At 39.2% G+C, this 22,804-nt stretch overlaps 1 protein-coding gene across 16 annotated transcripts in view; it reads left to right on the top strand.

The window, feature by feature from the left end:
* The window catches only part of ptprdb (protein tyrosine phosphatase receptor type Db), a 153,965-nt gene that overhangs the window by 5,088 nt on the left and 126,073 nt on the right, over positions 1–22,804 (top strand). For all 16 annotated transcript variants that reach the window (XM_084931199.1, XM_084931195.1, XM_084931205.1 and 13 more), the window contains exon 2: positions 16,096–16,121. The gene's annotated coding sequence lies outside the window, so the exon portion shown is untranslated. The remainder of the gene's footprint in view (positions 1–16,095; positions 16,122–22,804) is intronic.

The following is a 22,804-nucleotide window of genomic DNA, read 5'->3' as shown; positions in this document are numbered from 1 at the left end:
GTCCAGCAGTACTGTAATCACACAACGATCGGCAAGTGCTTGCACTTCTGACAGAGTTAACATTTCTTTAGAATGTAAAGGGAGTGACATAAATAACGTATACGAGGTGGGATTTATGCTGTGTGTAGCTTGAAAGGTAGGATAAAACATATATTATATAACGGGGGGTAAAAATTGCACCAAGCCTTATATGAGGTGAACATCCCCAACTGTAACCCCCATCACCCATAAAATATACTTCTAACAGCTTTGAAAAGGACTAAATGTATCCGTTGTGTTTATTTGATTCACTGGAGTCATAACAACGTTGGAGTGTGATGTCGTACTACTATATAAGAAAAAGTAGGCAGGGGGGAGATAACTAGACACAGAAGAGACCTGAGAGCACAGTCTGGGTTAATGGTTAACGTTGATTTTAATGTTGATTTCTCGAGAAATCATCGTAATTTTCAACATTCAACCCAGAACTCGACTTCCCCCTGATCGAGTACCTTAACAAGCCTGTGAAAGCATTTTTTATTCTTTAGCTGCTAGGAGCGAAGGTGTTATACGAAATGAAAAGGTGAACATCTAACTGATGTATTCATCTTTACGTATTCACTATGTGCTTACACACCACTCTGCGTTCAATCATTAGTTATTATTAATCTCTGGCTCTCTCCCTCAGAGTGTTTTTCAACATGTCTTCCTCCCATCACCCCCAACCGGTCGCGACAGATGGCCACCCCCTCCTTGAGCCTGGTTCTGTCAGAGGTTTCTTCCTGTTAAAAGGGAGTTTTTCCTCCCTACTGTTGCCAAGTGTTTGCTCAAATGAGGTCGCTTGATCGTTGGGTTTTCTCTGTTTCTCTGTTTTATTGTACATTATTATCTTTACCTTACAATATGGTGCCATATAAATAAAACCAAACTGAATTGTCTATGAACATTTTGCACAGGCACTGAGTTTCGTTTACATTTAATATGTCCTTGCTATTTTATTAACGAAACGTAATTCATGTAATTCGGTTAATTTGTTTTTTTTAGTCTAATGCATCTCACATTAATTCTGCTTTACGGTAAAACGTACTATTAGTGAAAAAGGTGGGCAACTTAAATTCAGCATCCTCGATGTGTAACAGTGTTTCAGTTTACGAGCGCACCGTGCAGGAGAAAAGGCTTCAGTGTGTTCAGTAATCAAGGGAAGATTGTGTTTGCATGAGTAAGCGGCTGGATATCACTGCTTTATCAGAGTAATCTGTTTGCACTGGTTCAAATTGTTCCCTTTTGACATGTCATCATTCACATACTATACATGCACAAAGCATACTTAGTTGTGTATACAAAAACACGCTTGCACACACACACACACACACACACGCAAACACAGCCCCTCCCATCCAGCCCCTCCGATTTGGCTGTTAGTCTAATTTATGAGGTGCCGTTAATTTGGCCTAAACGCTCGTTGCGAGACGCGAGACCTCCCTCCACTCTCATCCCTTCATCTCTGTATCCCTCCTTCTCTTCCTCCCTCTCATCAGTCACCCGGCAGAGTAAATCAGAGGGGTGGTATTGCACAGCAGGCAATACATAGACTGGACACCTTGACTAATATACCGCTGTCCTTCTCCCTTCCTCTCTCCCCGAGTCTATCGAACTTCTCCATCCCTCCCTTTCTCCATGTCTCCTGGCCGCTGTCTAAATCAAATTTGGCTCTTCTCCTTTTCTCTTTTCCCCCCTCTGCTCTCCTTTTAGATTTGCTTCCCCCCTTATTTCTGTCTACACTTCTTTTACCTCCCCTGTGTACTTTCTCTTTGCTCGTGTCCTTTTCCCTCCCCCATACTTCTTTCGTCCACCACTCTTCCTCCACTCTCTTTCTTCGCTCTCTTACCTTGCTTCTCCTCTTCCCCCATTCTCCTGCTCGTGTTAGGTGTAAATTTAGAACAGAAGGCATGAGGGAATGCTATGTGTGTTTGTGTATGCCTACGTGTGTATGTGTGTGAGCGTGAGAGAAACTCTACATGAAAGCTTTTCAGACTCGCCATAAAGCGTTCAGATGGGGCTGATTAAAATCCTAAAGCCTTGGTTTTCATCCACATTTAGGATTCACATGAAATCGAATATACACACTCACGTGCACTCACTTATACACACGTGCACATGTGATTGCACATTAACACACGCAAAACGCATGCACACACAAGTTTCCCTTCTCATTATCTTCCTTTTATTACCCTCTCTTGCTGCCTACTTGTCTTTTTTTCTCCTCTCTCGCTCTGTCAAACACAAACACACTAGTGGAAGGTGTTCCCTTCCGATGCAGTGGAAGCGAACAGAAACAACATCAGGCATCCGAGTCTCCCTCATCACTTTACGTCACATTGTTCTTTCTAATTTCATACATTGCACACACTTGGGAGTAAACCTGCGCTTCAACCGCTCGGCACACCTATACATCACTGTCCATCTTTCTACCTTTCACCCCCTCCCTCCATCTCAATTGCTCTTGGTTTCATGTCTATTTACTTTCCTCCTTCTCATTTCTCACCTTCGCTCTCTCATGCACGCCTATCTATTGGCCCAATCTTTGTCCCTTCTCCTCTCTCTTCTTCAAAGTTCCGGAGCACAGAGGGTTTTTAGCTGTTTTTCAGTAAATGTAACAACATCTAGCCTTCTGTTCTGTTCAACACTCCCCCAACCCTCCACCCCCCTGCCCCCTTTTCACAATCTCTACCAGCCCCTCTCTCCTCTTTCTGTCAGTTCTACCTCTCTCAGCAGTCTGCTAGTGCACACTTATAGTCGCAAGATAAAACATGCTACCTCTGTCTTATCCCTCTGTGTATTACATAAATCCACCATGGGTATCATTAAGCAAGGCCACCTCCAAACAGTACCTCATTCCATATAAAGCTCAGACTCTTTGGACTAAATTGACTTGAAGTGGCTTAATTAGAACAGAATAGAATAGAATAGAAATTTTTTTTAAGAATAACACAAAAATATATATATTTTTAGATCATAATGCGCTAAAAATGTAAAAGAAACTAACAGCTGCAGGGAATTTCAACTTCTTGCCTTTATTTTAAGCAAAGTTAAAACAGACCGACCCTCACATCAGTACTCTGAAACTTAATTAAAATCATAGTTGGAATGTTCCAGGTACCTGTACAACATTACCAACATTTTGCTTTAGCAGTCATTACTACAGCTTAGCTTGGCTCGCTGCGATCCTGAGAATGTTTCAGTCTTTTTTTTTTCCTAACTAAAATTTAACTGCACTGAATTTAACATTCAGGCTGCTCTAAAGTGAAAGTGAACCAAACTCCCTGGTCCAAAATCTAACATAAGACTTAAAAGGAGAGTGGAGGCTCACATTGTTGAGTCAGTAATACAAGTTGCTACAGAAGAGTTTACTTAAGCAGTTGCTGGCACAAAAATTTGGCTGTTAATTAAAAATGATATACTGAATGTAGCGAGAGCAATTCTGAAAAGTTAAAAAAAAAAATCTGTGAAAACAAAATATTAGGCGCGTTTGTTTTGACTTTTAATAAGTTAGTTAAAAGTTAGTGTACATTTGCATGCATTTCCTATCTCCATCTTCAATAAAGCACTTATTTGCTGCTTTTATACATTAGAACTGTTTCAGTAAATGAGAGATTATTAGGTAAGATGATCATTCGACTAAACATTTATAACCATATATCTATGACAAGCCAGTATCATCTAGAATAGAATAGAGATGTTCTGCATGTGCAGAAGAGGAAAGATAATCAAGTGTTTCTTTCATTTGCTTGTTTGAATTATATTGTGTGCTTGCCCATAGAACTGACTTGTGAAATTTTATTCACCAGTAAATATATTCAGATCTTATTCATACGATTCAGTGTCATAAATCGGGGGTTATCTGCTTCTGGTAGTGCTGCCTGCCTGCTAACACAGTCAGGTAAGAGCAGAATGATGAATTATTATTGTATAAAAATATTTTCTCTAACTTGACCCCAACTTGATTGTGAGAGATCACTGGACCCACTCAAGTGTGAAGCATTAAAGAAAAGGTAGTTATTTTAATATTGTTACGCGTGGATTTGCATGTGTGAAACACAAGCGTCGAACTCCCCAGTCACTATGGGTCAACACTTTCAACTTAAATAATTATCAAATTCATAGACAGACACAGAACCTGCAAATCAAGTATGAATCAGATGTGTTTTCTTGTGTGAATCCATTATGTGGCTGTAACTCTGCAAGATCTCTGGGAGGCAGGCCAAGTGTCTCTGGCTGAGTCGCCTCCATTCGCTGTATGTCTGTTCAGTCAGCCACACAGAAGACAGATAGAACTACCAGTCTGCTCACCCCTCCAGTCACACCAATGTAATCAGACCTCAGCAGCCATAAACCACCGGCTATGGACACTCTGCCCAGCCCGCTGTCACACACACTTACACGCATAGAAACACAATCTCAAGTACACAGAAACGAATGCAAGTGTAGACTCATGCACAAGGACAGATCTGTGTGCGTAAACAGAAATGAAAGCACACAGACGAGAGATGCATGTACGCAAATCTGTACATGCTGACACATACATGCGCAGACTCGCAGCTTTAAGTGAATCATCGAGAGCTGAGTGGTGGGCCTCCATAAGTTTGAGCTTTTTGCCCAAGGAGCTTAGTCCAAGACATTCCTCTCTGCTTGGGCAGGAAGGATGTCTTCTGACCCAAAGGGAATTTTAATCATTTTGCTAAGTGCCACACTCTGCGTGTCTGTGTGTGTGCGTGTGTGTGTAAGGATGGACTACTGTCTGCTCTGTGTGAGTTACAGTAAGTGAAAGCTTGTGTCTTTATCTCCCTCCCGCACTGTCTCTTCCCTTCCATCATTCTTTTAGCACTTCCATCAGTGTCTGTTTCCCCCTCACCACCGCCTGCGTCTCAGGCCATTTTGTGTCTGTTTGTCTTTTTGTTATCTTGTATCTTTTGTTCTCCCTCTCAACAAACTACCGTTCAATGTCTCCCTCGCCCATCTCACTATCTTTCTTCACTCTCTCTCTACCTCTCCAGCTTTGTGGTGTGAACAATGGTGGATGACTGTGCTTTAGGAGATTTACTGCTGGATCCTCTCTCTGTCAGGTGTCGAGACGAAAGGAAAGCGATGACGAGGGGGGGGGCTGAGGGGGCCGGGTGGGTTGGTGGGGGGGAGCAGATGGAAGATAGAGCAGTACACAGGGAGATGAAGAAGGCCGAGAAGGGAGGGAAATGGAATCAGAGGATGAAGGCAAAGAAAAGGATGAGACAGAGAAGATTATGCAGGGGAGCATAGAATGAGATAGAATAAGAAAAATGTGAACAGAGTATAGAATAGAAGGAGAGGCTACACTATGTTTTTTAAAAGAGTCTCTGAATATACTTTGACAGATCAGCCCTGTGCTCAGATGTAACTGAACGCAGTTCTCCGTTACTTTCCCTCCTTTTCTCACTTTCTCACATTAACACATCGCAGACACCGGAATTCATTCTGTCAGTTTCAGGAGAAACATGCATTCGCACGCTGACCAGAAACCAATTTGTGTTCTTTGATAAGCATAAAGATTTCCCCATGTCTCATTTTTATTTAAAACCAACTCTCTCAACAGTCAAGCCCCGAGGGCCTTGTGAGGGGCAAAAGTTGAGGCTAAATGGTCACTGTGAATGTTTTTCACCCACTAATAGACTAGTTACACACTATACTGACCCCAAAGAGGAAACACGGATACATCTTTAAAGATCTGGCTGAGTGCCATAGTGAAAAACAGAACATATATTCACAGATACATTTTATTTTAAGGATGACGTCACCTACCATCACCTTGTGAGCTCTCAAGCGGCGATCATATGTGAATGAAAAGCTACAGTGCTTAGTTATAGGGTTACACTTCATCCATAGACTGTGCAGGTGTATCACACGGACACCTGCTAATTAGTGCTAAGTAACATAAATACTAACATTTTACTCACCTAAACTGAAGCATGCGGGATATTACATCAGTTCAGTTAAACATACAGTAATTATTTTTCAGATATATAAATATATTACAAGTGTGCCATGAAAAAAATTCTCATATAGTGCAACTTATCCTGCAAATCCAAAAATAACTACATCATAACAGCACAACGGGCTGCGAGGAATGGGCGAGCGGCTACAGGTACTAGTGAGAAAATGAGATGCAAACAAGGAAGTCACCACTGACGCCTGAAGTGGCAGGCAATTTATCCTGTTTTGAGGACAGATTTGACATCTCTGCAAAGGTAAAACATCAGAAGATATTTGCTCCTTCTGGATGTTTGTAGAGATAAGCAGTAGGATTATTATACAGCTATTAGCTCAGTGCAACAGATTTGCAGATCATACAGCACTCTGTAGAACTGAGTCTTCAATACATTGGAAACACATGATTATTTGTGCACCACTGGTAATAGTTGTGTTTTCAGGTGACTTAATCTGCGATCACACCTGGACGCATTTATTGTAAAGTGTGTTCACTGACTTGGAGTGATGTTTGCACTATTTAGACCTGTTACACTCTGCTTACACTGAGAACTATTTTCCAAGGAGTAATAGTAGTAATTCACTTATTATGGAATTACTTGATTTACTAAAAAAATGCATACCAAGTGTTCAGATCTCGTCTGTATATAAAGAACCAGACAGGATTGAGTTATACAATATTATATAATTATCCATATTTCTAGCTTGGATAATATAGTTATCTAATGGTCCTTGGAGCTCAAGGACTTTTTCTCTTCTGTGATGTCATCTCAAGACTGGAGCTGCATTAGCCCAGCAGTGCTTTCTTAAAAGTGGTTGAAAGCACAATTCCTTAAGATTATGACCTGCTTGCTTTTTTATTCCTTCTCCAAGATAAGAAAGTGTCCAGTGTGTTTGCCTGCTTGTCAGCAGGATAAGAATAAACTACACAGCCAAATTTCAAAAATCTTGGTGAAAAGGTGGAACTCGGGCACTGAAGTACTCATTAACTTTTGGTACACCTCCAAATCCTTTATGTGAACATTAGGAAGCAGGACATTGTCCTTGGATCACTCTCTGTGTGCCGTTGTTGTTACTTTAATTCCAGTGCAGAGGCATCGGTACGACTGATACCATTTGCGTTTGTCTGTTAGCAAGATGATTCAAAAACTATCACTCTGATGAAAATGGTTTAGAGACGTGGAGGATAGGCAAAAAAGGAAACCTGTTACATTTTCGCGTAGATCCAGATCACTTTCTTTAAAACTGTGGAATAATAGTTAGAGAGACACTTACTTTCTGCTTAGTTTCAATCAAATATGTTATATTTGACTCCACTTATAAACACGTTACCTAAAAAAACTTCAACCCAAACTTGGCATCCACATACGAGGAGGTTTAATCCAGCACCAATTTGAATAACTGAACAAATAGCATTACTTGTTAAGCAGTAATTTGAGGTTTCTTTTTAACATCTTAAAACTCATTTTAACATTTAAAACCATTAACAGCATGCACGTATTTCACAGTCAGAAGTCTAAAATACCTTTTTTTTGCATTTTTTTCAGAGACAGCAAAACAATTACAGTCATGAAGCCACATTTAAACAGACAGATGTTTGACACACATTCATCACAAATGTGTGCATGCATGAATGACCACCATCGTGTGCTTTGAAGAAAACTAGAAAACCAAAGAAAGGACATGCACTGCGATAGAGAGAAAACAGAAACAGAAATCCTCTGAGGCACCCATCTGTCATAGAAAAAGAGGAGAGGCAAGCTGAGAGACAAGCAGTGACTGCGAATGGTGGTGGTGGTGGTGGTGGTAGGGCAGGAAGGGGGGTTCACAAACTGAAAAACAGCATGTGAGTGTACAGACGTGGACTGTGAGACAGACAAAAAAAGAGAGACAAGGAGAAATGAAGAGATGGAGAGGAGACAGAGACAGGAAGAGGGAGTGAAAGACAGTCAGCCTGAGAGAGTGACAGAGTGCAGTCCTGAGAGGGAGAGTGTGTGGGTGAATGTGAGAGCAGCGCTAGCTAACTCGTCTGTCAATCTAAATCTGTGATTGACACCTCGGGGTCCAACATTCCCCACGTAGCCTGCTGGCTCTTCCTGTCAGGATGTAGGGCATGGGGTCACGCGCACACATGCGACATATAAAGGAAGGATCACATACCTACTGTGAGCTTTGTGATTGGCACACACACACACACATCCGTAACTGAAATGTGATGTAAATGTGCATATGTATGACTGTGACACGCATGCGCTTCCAGCATACACACACACACACATACCCTTGCAGGCGGAGGGCTGGCAGAGGTGAGGTCTCCTGCGAGGTTCGGTCTCGCTGACTGGGTCTTAACTCTTGACACATGACCTCTGACCTTTACACTGTCAGCAATGCAGCTTTTCTCCAGATCTCTCTCTTTTCACCAGATTGTCTGTGTGCGTTTAGCCAGGCTCTATTTGTGTTTTTATATTTAAGATCATTATACAGCCATTATGTTATTTATTATTCAGCTTCCTGCCCTTGTGTTTTCCTTCTGCCTTACTTTCTCTCACATTATCCTTCTCTCTCTCTCTTTCATGCCAGCAAACGACGATTCTATTAACATGCATGAAACTGTACTTTAACTACTTGCACCGTAGTACGAAGAAGATAACAAGGTGTCAAACTGGGTGAAATTGCTGTACATTTGAATATGATTCTGCACGTCCTTCCAAGTACACTCAGGGTGTTTTCTTTTTTGTCCTGTGTTTTTTTTTCCATGTCCTTTCTTACAGCGTGAAAGTCAAATGGAAACTTTCTTTTGTGCATGCATACAATTAAGTGCATACATAAAAGATATTATCAAAACAAAAGACACATTTATGCATATTTAATGAGATGTACACTGCTATAGATTAAAAAACATCCCACAATCATATTGAAAAAAGGTTCAAGGTCAGATTTGAATAAGAACTGAGGACTTAAAACCTAATGGTGGATAAGTTTTACCACAGACTCCGACCTTGCTGAAATTCAGTGACATAACTCTGCTGAAATGACATGACACGTTTTTTTAAAAATCTGTGTGGCTGCATTGTCGATGGTGTGAAAACGACTGATTTCTCCAAGCATCATTTGGTTCATGGGTAAAAATGAGACGAACCAAGTGTTATACGTTGAATTTTGTGTCTGTATAGCTTTCGTGTCCCTTTAGAAAATGTCACATGTGATTTACATGCACATACACACAAACAGTAATAAGAGGACGTGTCCATCTGGCAGTCTGTGTATGTGTGCGTTTAAGTTTGTGTGTATGAGTGTGCACCAGTAGGGGTTTGTGACTAATGGGGTCATTATTGATGCTGAGTCAAGATTACTGCTGATAGCAATGGTTGGATACCGACCTAACGAGTATACAAATACACACATAAATGCACACACACATACACACACACAGTTCCCTCCCTCTGCCTCTTGCTCACATACGAACACACACAAACACACACCCACATTTTCATTTTTTCAGGTTCTCGGAGGTGCACTTATGCACATAAACCTTCCACCTCAGCTAATAAACTTACTCACCCAGACATCCCCCTCGCAACCTCTCGAGACCCCCTTTGTTCTTGCACACACACGCATACAAATATTCGCATGCTTACACATTTAGACATGCACATCACGCTCTGCATAACCAGACAGGCAGCAAGTGTTTTGTGCACTAATCAGTCATTTCATTATTTTTCCTAGTTTTCCAAGTGCAATATCCATACTCAGTCCCATTCTGTGCATACTCTAACATACAGTGTAGCCGAAAGAAAACTGTGTTTGTTACCAAACAGCTGCGTGTAACGTCCACTCTGTTAAGTGTGCCCCGGCAGATATGCTGTGACAGTTAACCGTGTGCAGGTAATGGGTGAAAGATTTGAGATGAAAAATTTAATCTCAGAGAATTGGAGCGGTGCAGAAAAAAAACGAAAGAAAGAAAAAATCATTACTATGAAGAATGTGAACAAAATCAAATGGGAGCACTTGTTGTGTAGAGTTCAGCGGTGTGGTTAGAGGATATCTTTAAGTTTTGTGGTTTGGTAACTGTTTGCAATATCATGCATGAAATATGAGATTTTGGATGCCCCCTTTGAATGTAATAGAATTCAATGATATTCTTAAAGAAAATGTGAGATGTTGTGAAAAGACTCTGCTAAATGCTTGAGTATTGGTGTCAATCCAAGAGTGATAATCTTGACTCAAACCTCACCCTCAAATATACTGCTCAAAAACATTAAGGGAACACTTACATCATACATTGGATTGTGAATGAAATATTCAACCTGAAAATCTTTACCGGCGTGCATTGTGTAACCTTTTGAGAACAAAATGATGTAAGAGTAGTCAGCGGAGTCGAGAGCAGAGTTCAAAATCCCACCAAAAATAAAGATTCAATTGTTCCCTTAATTTTTTTAGGAGCATATAAACATAAATGTTTGAGCGCTTATAGGGTTCATTCACCTATTCCTCTATGCCTGAGCACTTTTAGCCCAACTCACACTCCAGAAGAAACTAAGAAGTCAGTACTTGCCCAAGGATAATTCAATATGCAGACTAGAGGAGTCGGGGATTGAGCCACCAGCCTTCCAATTGGTAGACAACTCCCTCCATCTCCCAAGCCATGGCCACATGTGTGCCTCTCTCTGTGTGCTACGGCAATTTTCGTTGTTCCTGAAAGCCTCTGTTTCTAAATCAAGACTTTTATGAAGTTCTGCTGCCCTGAGCAGACCATTAACATTTCATATCACCCTGGCTCACTCCCTATGTTGCTCCCATGGGCATGTAGCAGAAATTCCCTCTTTGTATAATCCCTACAGACTTTAAAAGCAGACCATGGTGACCACACTTTTATTATCGGACCTCAGCTGTGTTTTTTCCAGTTTTTTTTTTTAAAAAGATGACAATCAGTGTTAAGCATTGACCCCAAGCACAATCTTTTTTACACCGACTGCACTCCAGTAAATGCTCATTCTGACAAACTGATTTGCATAATGCCTATGGAAAAAGAGGTGTTTTTTTTTTTAATCAGCGCAGAACCGTAGGAAGAATTTTTTTCTCTTAAGTTTCATCACTTTGCCAGACTTTATAGTCTTTTTTTCTCTCACTATGTCCTCACTTTCTTAACATTCACCACTCACTTGTCAGTTCTGAAGCACAGCTTGCCTTAAGTATCGGGGTTCAACATGTAAGCTCATCTCATTATCCCCGTTTGTGTATGTGTGTATGTGTTTGTGTGTGTGTGTGCGCGTGCACTTCATGTATGAGTGTATAACTGACTGTGAGAGTGTGAGTGAGTGATGGGTGTGTAAGCCTCCCTCTCTTGCGCTCTGTTTGAAATAAAGCGACAGATAATCGCAGGGCTCTGGTGAAGCGAGCTCATCTGAGCGCCAATCGATACGGGTGCCATAGCTTCAAAGCAACCCTTCAAAGAGGAGAGAAATAGCCATATGCTCTTCGTGTTGCTGTGTGTGTGTGTGTGTGTGTGTGTGTGCCAGAGAGCCAGAGCAAATGTGTGGGGAGAGAGAGAGTGAGATCGGGAGTGAGAGAACAAAAGGAGGAGATGAAATCACGGAGTCTCCGTGTGTGCAGATGAAGCTGTTTTCATTTGGTAGCAAACATTATCATATCACAGTTGACACGCAAAGTGGTTGTGATGCAACTGATGTCACTATTTAAATTGGACAAAATCATTGTTTCGTTAGCTGGTAATCTCCTGATATTATGGCTCTGTCATCTTTTATTCAGCAAACCGGCAGCAGCTGTGGCCTTTGTTGAGGAAATGGGCTAGGAGGAGAGAGACACACTCTCTGTCTCTGTCTCACACACACACACACCGAGGCGAAGTTTAAAGACTGGATGCGAAGAAGTGAATAGACTATACACTGTACCAAGAGACAGTGGGAACTGAACGCTTGCAGGAAGGAAGAGTGTGAGGACGAGAGAATGACAGTGAGAAAGGGAGACGGAGGTGTACAGAGATTTGTTCGTAAGTGAGACTAAAAGAGGGAAAGGGGGGAGAGAGAGATCCCCGAACCACGCTGTGTTTAGCAGTGCCATCTCACCTTCCAGAAAGTGAAAATGAGAATGTATTTTTGACTCATCGGTGGAAAAAAAAAAAAAAAGTCTAGAAGTTTGTGTTTGGGAGTGAGTGTTACAAAATATGTGTTTTCTGTGCACTCAGACATGTGTAATTATATTAAGTGTGTGCGTTTGCGTGTGTGTGTGTGTGTGCAAGTTGAGAAAACAAGAGAATGTATGTGTATACAGCATGTGTGCGTGTCAGCATGTCTAATTAGCTGAGACATGCAGGTGTAAAACAGTAATTAATGGCACAACTGACTGACTTCATTATCTCCACATGAGCTTCTCATCCTGGCTCAACACACACACGCCCGCGTGCGCGCACAAATACAGAAACATTACAACATGCTTCTGAATGTACAGTAGTGTGAGAGAATGTGTGTTTTACTACAAAATAGCAGCACAGTGTTGACTAGATGAAGTGGACACAATCATTGCACACGTCGCCGTTCGGACACTCAGACACTCATTTAGTTTGCAAATGGACTCATTACTAATGAATCACAAGCTGCTTTAGAGCAGGCTGAGCACACAGTAATGGTTTGGCCATCCTCCAGAATTTAGACACTACAGCGCACACATACACTCAGACACACACAAACACACACGCACACTTGCATTGACAGAGATTGAGAGTGAGTGTCCAAAAGCGCCAATTACCTTCACATCCAATGTAAGAGAACAAGCTGGAAAGCTAATTATAAGTCCCCCACATGTAGATGGAAACCGTTCAAGCTCTCTCTTACACACACACAGACACACACACTTAGGCCCGTGATATGTGACCAGCAATAGCATTTTCTTGTTTTCGTCTGTGGTTGTTAGCTTGTTATGGGAAATATGTTTGTGACATTGAATCATTAGCATAAGTCATGATACAACCTCTGAGCCCAACTAGCTTTATTGAATCATCAATAAGACTGTATAATTTAGTGATTCCAGTTTTAGCCAGATTGATTTACACTTCAGCACCCTGCCAGGCTTGAATGGGATCAAATGAAATTAGATGCCTCAAAATGCACCATGTTGTCACTCAGTAAGTGGAATAAATATGTTTTTTATTTATCATTCAAGTACTATCAATCTTTTCTCATGGTCGTCTGCCAAGACATAAATATTGCTGATGGTCTCTCTCTCTCTTTGTGTCTCTACCCTCTCTGGTGAGTGAGTGATATGGCAGTGATTGGACAGAGTAATTGGTTCTAATGAACATGTCAACAGACTGTTTCTTTCTCTTTCCATTAAACACAACTGGATTAGATTTACTGTGCTTACTCTAACAGCTTAAAGACTCCATCAGTAGGCCACTTTCTGCACGCACACACACACACACACACACACACACACACACACACACACACACACACACACACAGAGACACACAGAGACACACAGAATGGCTTAGCTCAGTAGATCAATGGCCCCTTGGTCAATGTCTCCTTAGGGAGGGTTATCTATCTGCTCCTCACTAATGAAACACTCTGATCGTGAGTGTGTGTGTGTGGGTTTGAATGTCTGCATGCACTCATTGGTAAGATTGATTTTAAATTATATGGATATGGAGTCATGTAGCTTAGTCTTAGGTTAATTACAGAGTGCACCATCATGTATATGTGTGTATGTTGTCAATGTTCTTATGAATATTTAATTTAATTTAAGGAAAACAACATTAGTATGAGTACCAACGTAAAATTGCCTTTGATTTGCTAACTCTGTTTCACTGGTAAGCACTCAATATAAAACCGGGTTTTGAAAACTATAATATGCAAGTATAAGAACTATTTCTTCTGGTTTACATTCCAGCCACACTTCTTTTTTTGTTACTCTTCACTCAGTGGCCGTGTTTTAAATATGTCATGCTGCTACCTGGTTAGACTCCCTTTTGCCTTCAGAACGTCCTTAAATCTCTGTGACAGAGATTCAGCAACGTGCTGGAAACAGTTGGTCCATGCTGACATGATAGCATCACACAGTTGCTGTTGATTTGTTGGCTGCACATCCATGATACAAATCTCCTGCTGAATTGAGATCTGGTGTCTTTGGAGGCCATTTGAGTATGGTGAACTGTGTCCTATTCAAGAAGTGTACCCCGTTTTGATCGTTACTACCAGCAGGATAATGCACATAGTCATACATGGTCAGCAACAATGGCTGTTCATTTGGTACTAAAAGGCACAACGTGTGCAAAGAAAATATCCCTGACACGGTTACACCACTGCCATAACCCTGAATCTTTGGTACAGGGCTGGATGAATGCATGCTTTCATGTTGTTGATGCCATTTTTTGACCCTAACATCTGAATTTTGCTACAGAAATCAGTCCAGGTAACATTTTTCCAGGTTTCTACTGCCCAATTTTGGTGAATTCATGTGAATTGTAGGCTCAACTTCTTGCTCTTAGCTGACAGACCCCCAGTGTGGTCTTCTGATGCTTAGGTTATCTGCTTCAATGTTTGATGCAGAGATGATCTTCTGCATACTTTTGTTGTGGTTATTTGAATTAGTGTGGTCTTCCTATGAGCTCAAAGCAGTCTGGCCATTCTCCTCTGACCTCTGGCATCTACAAGGCATTTTCACCCAAAGAACTCCTGCTCACTGGATATTTTCTGTTTTTCCTGCAAACCCCAGAGATGTTAGTGTGGGAAAATCCCAGTAGAAAAGCAGTTTCTGAAATATTCAGATCAGCTGGTCTCACAGCAACAGCCATGCCACATTCAAAGCACCTACTGTAATAAAGTGACTGTATATATATATATATATATATATATATATATATATATATATATATATACTCTTTTGTACAGTTGGGCTAACGATTCATTACACAACTTCTCTTCATATTAAGTGAGTAAAATGAAACCTGGGTTCTATTTTAGTAATCTATTTTAATGTTGCGAACTCAGCTAGAAGGCACAGACATGATTTTTAAAGTTTGGTCAACCTTTATAATATCTATGTCAGCATTTCTTACTTTAGCATCTGCTTGTTACAGTTTTTTAATTAGGAAGCAGTTTTCTTGGTCAGTCTTTGTTTATTTTGGTTTTTTTTCTTCTTCTTTTTTTTAGGCATGTCAGTGTGTTTTAGCAGTGTGAATGTGTGTGCTATCTCTCTCCAAAGCTTCATGAATTGCAGCCAGGAGAATGTGACAGTGTGAAGTAGAGAAAGTCAGTAGTTGGCAACGGATAAGAGAGAAGAACAATACCTAGCAAAGTAGTATTTTCTGCTTTAAACTCAGGTTTGAAGAATACATACTGTACAGAGTTTTTTTTTTTTTTATTTATAATGCCTTACAATTTTTTTCTTTGTTTAAATTCTGTTTACATTTGAGCAGCCCCATCAAAACTAAACTTAAGAGCAGCTTCTTTTATTTTCTATTTTTTGAAGAAAACAACTGTCAAGTGACATTCGGAGCAGCAGAAATGGTTTTACTTTGTTTCCTCTTGTAAATCTTCTCCATATTCTTAGTCAAACCTGTCAAAGCACACCTGCTCGACATTTAAAACTTTAAATAAAATCACAGTCATTTTATCGTATTTTTAATTTCATGTAATCTATCAGTGTAAAACACTGATTAAGTGATGTCATTAAAAATACTCAAAACTGAACTCAAGAGGTAATTGTGCTTTTGATAACTACGTCCAAATGAATTTTACTGGACTTCTTGGAAATTGTTGAAATGACTCTTTACATCCTCACAAAGAATTATTTTTCAAAATGCATGCAGGCCAGTCAACTATAAATGCTCAGTACTGTATGTGTTGCCGAAGGCAAGGGAAATTGCAGAGAAATGCACAAGAGCACTGCTTGTGAAATTAAATCACTCCTTCAAAAAATGTCTGTAGTTTTATCTCAGATGTTTTCCTGTAAAGTGGAAAGTTGTTGCACCCTATGGTAATCTAATTTCATTCTCTCTTTTTTTCCCCCTCTCATCTCCCCTCTTCTCCCTTCCTCTCTCCTTCTGCCTCTCCCCTGTTTCGCTCCTTTTCTTTGCAGTTTGAAGTGCTGAAGTGCTTCTTAAGGTAAGAGTGTCTCATTTCATGTTTTCCTTTTCTTGTTCAGTACTTTTCTTCGTCTGATTTTCTACCCATAAAACACAGCATGCCATCAGCACTTGGCACAGTGTGTGTTTCACGGAACAGTCTGCGTCCTCAAAATTTATTTGGCTCAGTATTCTGCTCACTGAAACACAATGAAATTGTGTTAAGATAACAAAGAGACACTCTGGGTAGCACTCCCACTGCACTCAGCTGGTATAGCCATGGTCTGAAATGTACAGAGCAGAATCAGCAGCCAGTATTACACTTTCCATTGGGATTTTATAGCACGTGTGATATATTTTCATCCTTGTATTAGGCAATAAATATTTTTAAATCAACATATAATGAAAAGCTGTTTGGCAATTCCGTACACAAACTATAATAAAACACAGTAAGTCCTCTTTTGAGGCATCTTACGACTGAATCTGAACCCGTCTGCAAATCAACAAGAGCAAAAAAAATAAAAAATAAAAAAATAAAAATACCTTACAGTTTTTAAAAGGCAATGCCAATATTGTTGTTTATTTGTAGACTACAGGTTTCAGCTTTAGTAAATCTCAAACTTATTACTTTCAGGCTGCAATGTTCTGTAATAATATCAGCAGACTCACAATACTTTCAAAAGAAAATTAAATGTGCTTCAATGCCATACAGCTGGGTTTGACCTTGTGTTTGGGCATAAAAGATGTCTCTGTAATATCTGCAATGTCACTGTTATGTGGAGTTCTGGTAAGAGGACACCAAGCACAGGCACTCAGGCAGCATGAATAGGAAAAGTAACTTTAATAAACTAACTAGCAAAAGCAACAAAAGCTGTAAAGGCCAGATAACGCTGATAAAAAAAGACAAATGGCAAAGTAATCAGAAGACTAGAGATGCAACGCTCAACTGGGATGCAACTGGAATCAGACAGTTTCCAGTGTTCTTGGCCTGGAAGGTCACATTACCTTTTCATGTATGCGCAACACGGGAACAGCAGCACCACAGCTACATGCTAACATGTTGTTAGTGTAGAAGCCCCTCACTTTGAGTGGAGACAGTATGGAATGTTTGCAAATAAACCATTGGGGGACTACCATGAAAATGTTTGTAATAACAAACTTAATAAGACACTGAAATGACTATCATCCAGCTGAATATGAACATTTTAAAGATGCTAACAAAGGCAAAGTTGCTAAAGCTAAAGCTATCCAGAGCTCAGCCAGCAGCCTCAGTCTGAACAGTGAAAGGATGAAAGCAGAGATGATGGAACAGGTGAAAAAGACAAAATGGTTAATATTCTGTTATCTTTTGAACTTATAACCATACTCATAACTCTAACTCATAACCATACCGAAAAATGATGCAAGTAAATGATGCTCCTGTTTGGTAAGCCAAGAAAATTGCAATTAGAGCATCTGTACAGAATCTGAAACATGAGGAGTAAGTAAATCATACATCGTGCAATTTCTCCTTTTTTTCACTCTGTTGAACAACATGGTAAAAATGGGTAATAATAGGTTAACTAAAATAAAGTCACGATGCATCAGTCCAGAGTTCTGTACAGAGTGCACGTGTACATTCATATTCAGCTAAAGTAAGCAGCGTGTGTTGGGTAAACTACAGTTCAAAGGTATTCTTTCTCTGTGATAAAGCAGAAATCATTTTTGGAAAGTTATTCATAGTTACAGAAAATGGACAAAGCAGCGTTTTACCAAAAAAAAAGCATAATTTGAAAGATGTTGAAAGAATTTTTAGATTTAACAGTGAAAAGAACAAAAGGTTGTTAAAGGTTTATTCTTTGATTTTGAATGCTTAACACTGGAACGTGTCAGTAACAGTGGAATAAAATACTAATAATCATGGCAGGCTATGTCACATCTACTTCAGAAGGACAAGCTGAGAGGGATGCCAGTCCAACAAAGAATTTAAGAAGGTTTTTTACCAAAGGTGCAATGTTAATCTTTGGTACAAACCTCAATTATTTGTGTGTGTGTGTGTGTGTGTGTGTGTGTGTGTGTGTGTGTGTGTGTGTGTGTGTGTGTGTGTGTGTGTGTTTGCGTTTTATTGTTACCCGAGGTAGTGTGAAAAAGCATGTGTGTGTGTGTGTATGTGTGCTTGGGAGGGCATATGCCTACATCTTAGTCTCTGTGTCTTCCTTGTGTTTGTGTCTGGTTCAGTGTTTTGAGTGGGCTCTGCTGGGACTTTGTGTGGAGCCTCATTAGTGGCTAAGGTTTGGCTGGCGTGCTGCTACTGAAGATACTCGGGGCACAAAGTCATATGTTACTCTACTGCTGGCCCATCTGCCACATTGGCCCTCACTTGATACTCTTGAGGTTTGTTACATTTTTTTGTGCACGTAAATCTTTGTAAGCAAAAATTCACCAGGCACTGTACTTAAGTACAGTTATGAGGTATTGGTGCTTTACATGTATTTTAAAAAAAATACAGTTCAAAAGGAAAAAGTGCTCCTTACGCACTATTAAATGTAAAAAATGTAATAAAATATGATTATTATGGAACAAATGTTTTGAACATTTGATACTGGGTTTCCTAAAACAAAACTGGAACAAACATGTACCCCTCTGCTATGTCAGCCCTTCTAGTTTAAAAAGTAAGATAATAAACATCTGTGTTAATAATTCATTGTCCTGCTAGGAAGCATATTATAACACTGCTGTATTTCTTAAATCAGTGTTTGTTTTCGGTATTTTCAGTAACCTAGCACCTTTAAAATTAAACTATTAACTATTATATGCCATACATGCACTGACGTGTAAATAATTATGATAGGATTACTTTGATGATAGACTAATAGACATCATGCAAATGATTTTTTCTTTTAATTGTAGACATAATTATATAGATATTTGTTTGCATTTTTCATAAAGGTGTTTTTTTTTTACAGTATTTCTATTTAACATTGCTTTTATGTTCAAAATCAACGGCTTTGGGTCAGCTGAATACCCTGTCCTCCCTAATCATGATGTAATAGGAAAGGTATTGCACTATATTCATAAGGATGACCCACAGCAAAATCGGGCCTAGTAAGCATCAACCATTTACCAAGACAAGAGAAAAGGAGGAGCTTAGCTACACCATAACATCAAGCTAAAGGAGAGAGTAGACTAAAGTTAGTGACATTCAATAATGGCATGTTGAGTGAAAAGAGAAGTGCTCAGTGTATCATGGGAAGTCCCCCCCAGCCTGAGCCCACAGCAGCATAACTATGGTTTATGCTAAGGTCATCTGATCCAAAAAGGAACATTTTTACTTAATCTTAAAAACAAAGGGTGTTTGTGTCCTGAACCCAAAATGGGAGCTGGTTTCACAGGTGAGGAGCCTCTCATTCTACATGAGGAAACTCTAGGAACCATAAGTAAGCTTGCAGTTTGAAAATGACACGGTCTGCAGGGAACCTATGAAAATAAGTTAATATGAGTCAAATATAATCTCTCTTTCTACTCTCGGATAGTACACTCGCTGCAGTATTTTGGATTAACTCAAGTTTTTTTCATCTTAGAAAAACCTCATAATAAGGAATTACAATAGTCCAGCCTAGAAGTAACAAATCCATGGAATAGTTTTCAGTATTATGCTGAAACAGGATTTTGACTTTTCTGTGCGATAGAGAAGGTTTGGTCTTTGGTCACTAGCAAATTAGTTACATAATTTGTGGAAGATGGTGACTTGTCTCCAAGCACTCACCAGCTAGAATCATTGTTAATGATGTAAATTGTATTGTTTAAAATACATTTAAAAGGTTAAATGATCTGTAATACTAATGGAAAACCATTATTTAGTTTTTCTCAGTTGATCAGAACTGATACTGAATGGAAACAATTTGTCTATTGAGACAAAAGGTTACACTGCACGATAAGGGAAGTTGAATCATAATGAATTTATCCATGACTTCATGCATTAAAAAAATAATTAAAGGTGAAGTAGACAACATGTTTTGCCTCATTGGCTAAAAAAATATCTATATTAACCTTTCAGTATATTAGAATTTAAGTGGTCCTTGAGAGAATGAGACTCCTGGCAGTTAATGAGGTTTTCATGAAATAATGAATGGCTTTTCGTGCATTAAGTCATTTTTGAATTTGTGATCGTACATGTACCTACACACAACACCTGTTAAATATTTTATTTACAGCTTTTGGTTTTTTTTTAAGGAAAAAAAATCTCTGAGGGTTACAATCAATTTTTTTTAAATTTTTTTTTATATCATTTATATATCTTTATTTATTTATTTATTTTTTTAAACTTCTATTTTAAATTTATATATTTTTTTCACAAATCATGGTCACAATACATAATGAAAACGTTGCCATTATACAAAAAACAAAAACAAAAAAAAAGAGAAACCCCCCCCCCCCCCTCCCTCCCCACCCGAGGCTCATGTAAACAGAAACAAAACAAAAACAAACAAAAAACGTATGTCACACATCTGGAAAACACGTTTTTATATAGTCAATAAATGGGTTCCAAGTCGCAGAGAATTTTTGTTGTGATGAGAGAACTCTGTATCTAAGTTTTTCCAGTGGTAAAAAGAAAAGCACCTCCTTTAACCATTGTATGTATGAAGGAGCCTTATCAGACTTCCAGTGGAATAGAATAAGTCTACGGGCAAGCAATGTAGCAAATGCTATGGCATTTTCCTGAGATTTACTAATTTTGTATTGAGATGGCATAACTCCAAAAATGCCAATGCGGAAATCAAGCACTAAATTCTGCGCACTGATATGAGATAATACTTTAAATACATTTCCCCAGTAATTATCCAGGTTCGGACAAGACCACATCATGTGACCCTCATTTGCTGGATTATGTCCACACCTGGGACAGGCAGGATCGGCTTCTGGGAAAAATTTTGAAAGCCTCTCTCTTGTATAATGAAGACGATGAAGAATTTTAAACTGAATTAAACCATGGCGAATGCAAAGGGAGGAAGTATGTATACGATTCAAACAAGATCTCCACTCATCATCAGATAAATCCACCCCAATGTCTTTTTCCCAATTATTTTTAGTTTTTTCCCAAGTAATAGGCCTTAAGCTCTGTATCAGTTTGTATATGGCGGAGATTCTCCTTTTGCCAAAAGGATCCATTTCCAAAATGGTATCCACTTGATTTTTAGGAGGTAGGTAGGGGAAAGAAGGAAACCATGTTTTTGCAAAACTTCGTATTTGCAGGTATCTAAACATATGTGAGGTTGGTATATTGTAATCTCTCATCAGAGCGTCAAAGGTGTTAAAAGTTTCTCCTGAAAATAAATTGTAAAAAAACTTCAAACCATTATTATGCCAAATTTGGAATGCTTTATCTGAAATGGATGGCAAAAAAAAGGGTTAAAAGCAACAGGGAAAAAATTACTAACCTGTTGCAAACAGAAGTGCCTTCTGAATTGAAGCCATATTTTAATAGATGTTCTTACAACTGGATTTGTTATTTTCTGTTTTTGATTTAGAGCTAGGGATGAGGTTAGGAGGGGAAGTGGATTCGACATCAGTTCCATTTTTACCCAAGCCTCACCCTCGCGGTTCTCATAAACATATTTCCAGTGCAATAATTTGGTGATATTAGCCGCCCAGTAGTAAAAGATAAAATTCGGCAACCCTAGCCCACCAGCCTCTTTTGGTACTTCCAAATATGTTTTTGCTATTCTGGGATTTGAATTTTTCCAAATAAATGTTGCTATTAATCTGTCTAAATCTTTGAAACTTGATTTGGTTATAAAAACAGGAACCATTTGGAAAACATAGAGAAATTTTGGTAAGACTGCCATTTTAACTATATTTATTCTGCCTGCTAATGAGATTGGAAGTGTTGCCCATTTTTTAAAATCTTGTCATGTTTGTTCTAACAAAGTGTCAAAATTATGAATCCGCAACTCGTTCATTGTACGGGTTATATTTATTCCCAAATATTTAAACGTTTCTTTTTCTAATTTAAAAGGGAAGGCAGAGAAATCTTGCTCTATGTTATTAATAGGGAACAGTAGGCTTTTTGAATAGTTCAATTTGTATCCAGATATACGTCCGAAGTGGTCTAATACCTTAAGCAATTTAGGGATTGATGCCGTTGGGTTAGATATATACAGCAATAAATCGTCTGCATACAATGATACTTTGTGTACTGTCCCGTCCCTAGAGATTCCGGCAACCTGACCGTCCTCCCTAAGAGCGATAGCTAAAGGTTCAATTACTAAATTGAAAAGATAGGGAGATAAACTACAGCCTTGCCTGCAGCCTCTACCATGCTGAAAAATGTCAGAGGTTACATTATTTGTCCTCACTGCTGCAACTGGAGAGGAATACAGTATTTTAATCCATTTTCGAAACAATGGGCCAAATTCAAATTTATTTAGGACCGCATGAAGATATGGCCATTCTATACGGTCGAAGGCCTTTTCTGCATCAAGAGAAATTATTATTTCTGACTTTTCTTTTGGTTCTGATGCATATAAAATATTAAATAGGCGGCGCATATTATAAAATGACTGTCGCCCTGGTATAAAGCCGGTTTGATCAGGATTAATAATTTTTGGCAGTGTAAGATCGATTCTATTAGCTAAGATTTTTGTGAGAATTTTGTAATCACAATTTAAGAGGCTCACCGGTCTGTAGGAGCTGCATTGTGAGGGATCCTTACCCTTTTTGTACAAAACAGAAATTATGGCTTGT

The sequence above is a fragment of the Perissodus microlepis genome, chromosome 6, assembly GCF_051167445.1.
Source record: "Perissodus microlepis isolate ML-2025 ecotype Zambia chromosome 6, ASM5116744v1, whole genome shotgun sequence".
NCBI lineage: Eukaryota > Metazoa > Chordata > Actinopteri > Cichliformes > Cichlidae > Perissodus > Perissodus microlepis.
This window is presented reverse-complemented; position numbering and strand designations above follow the sequence as displayed.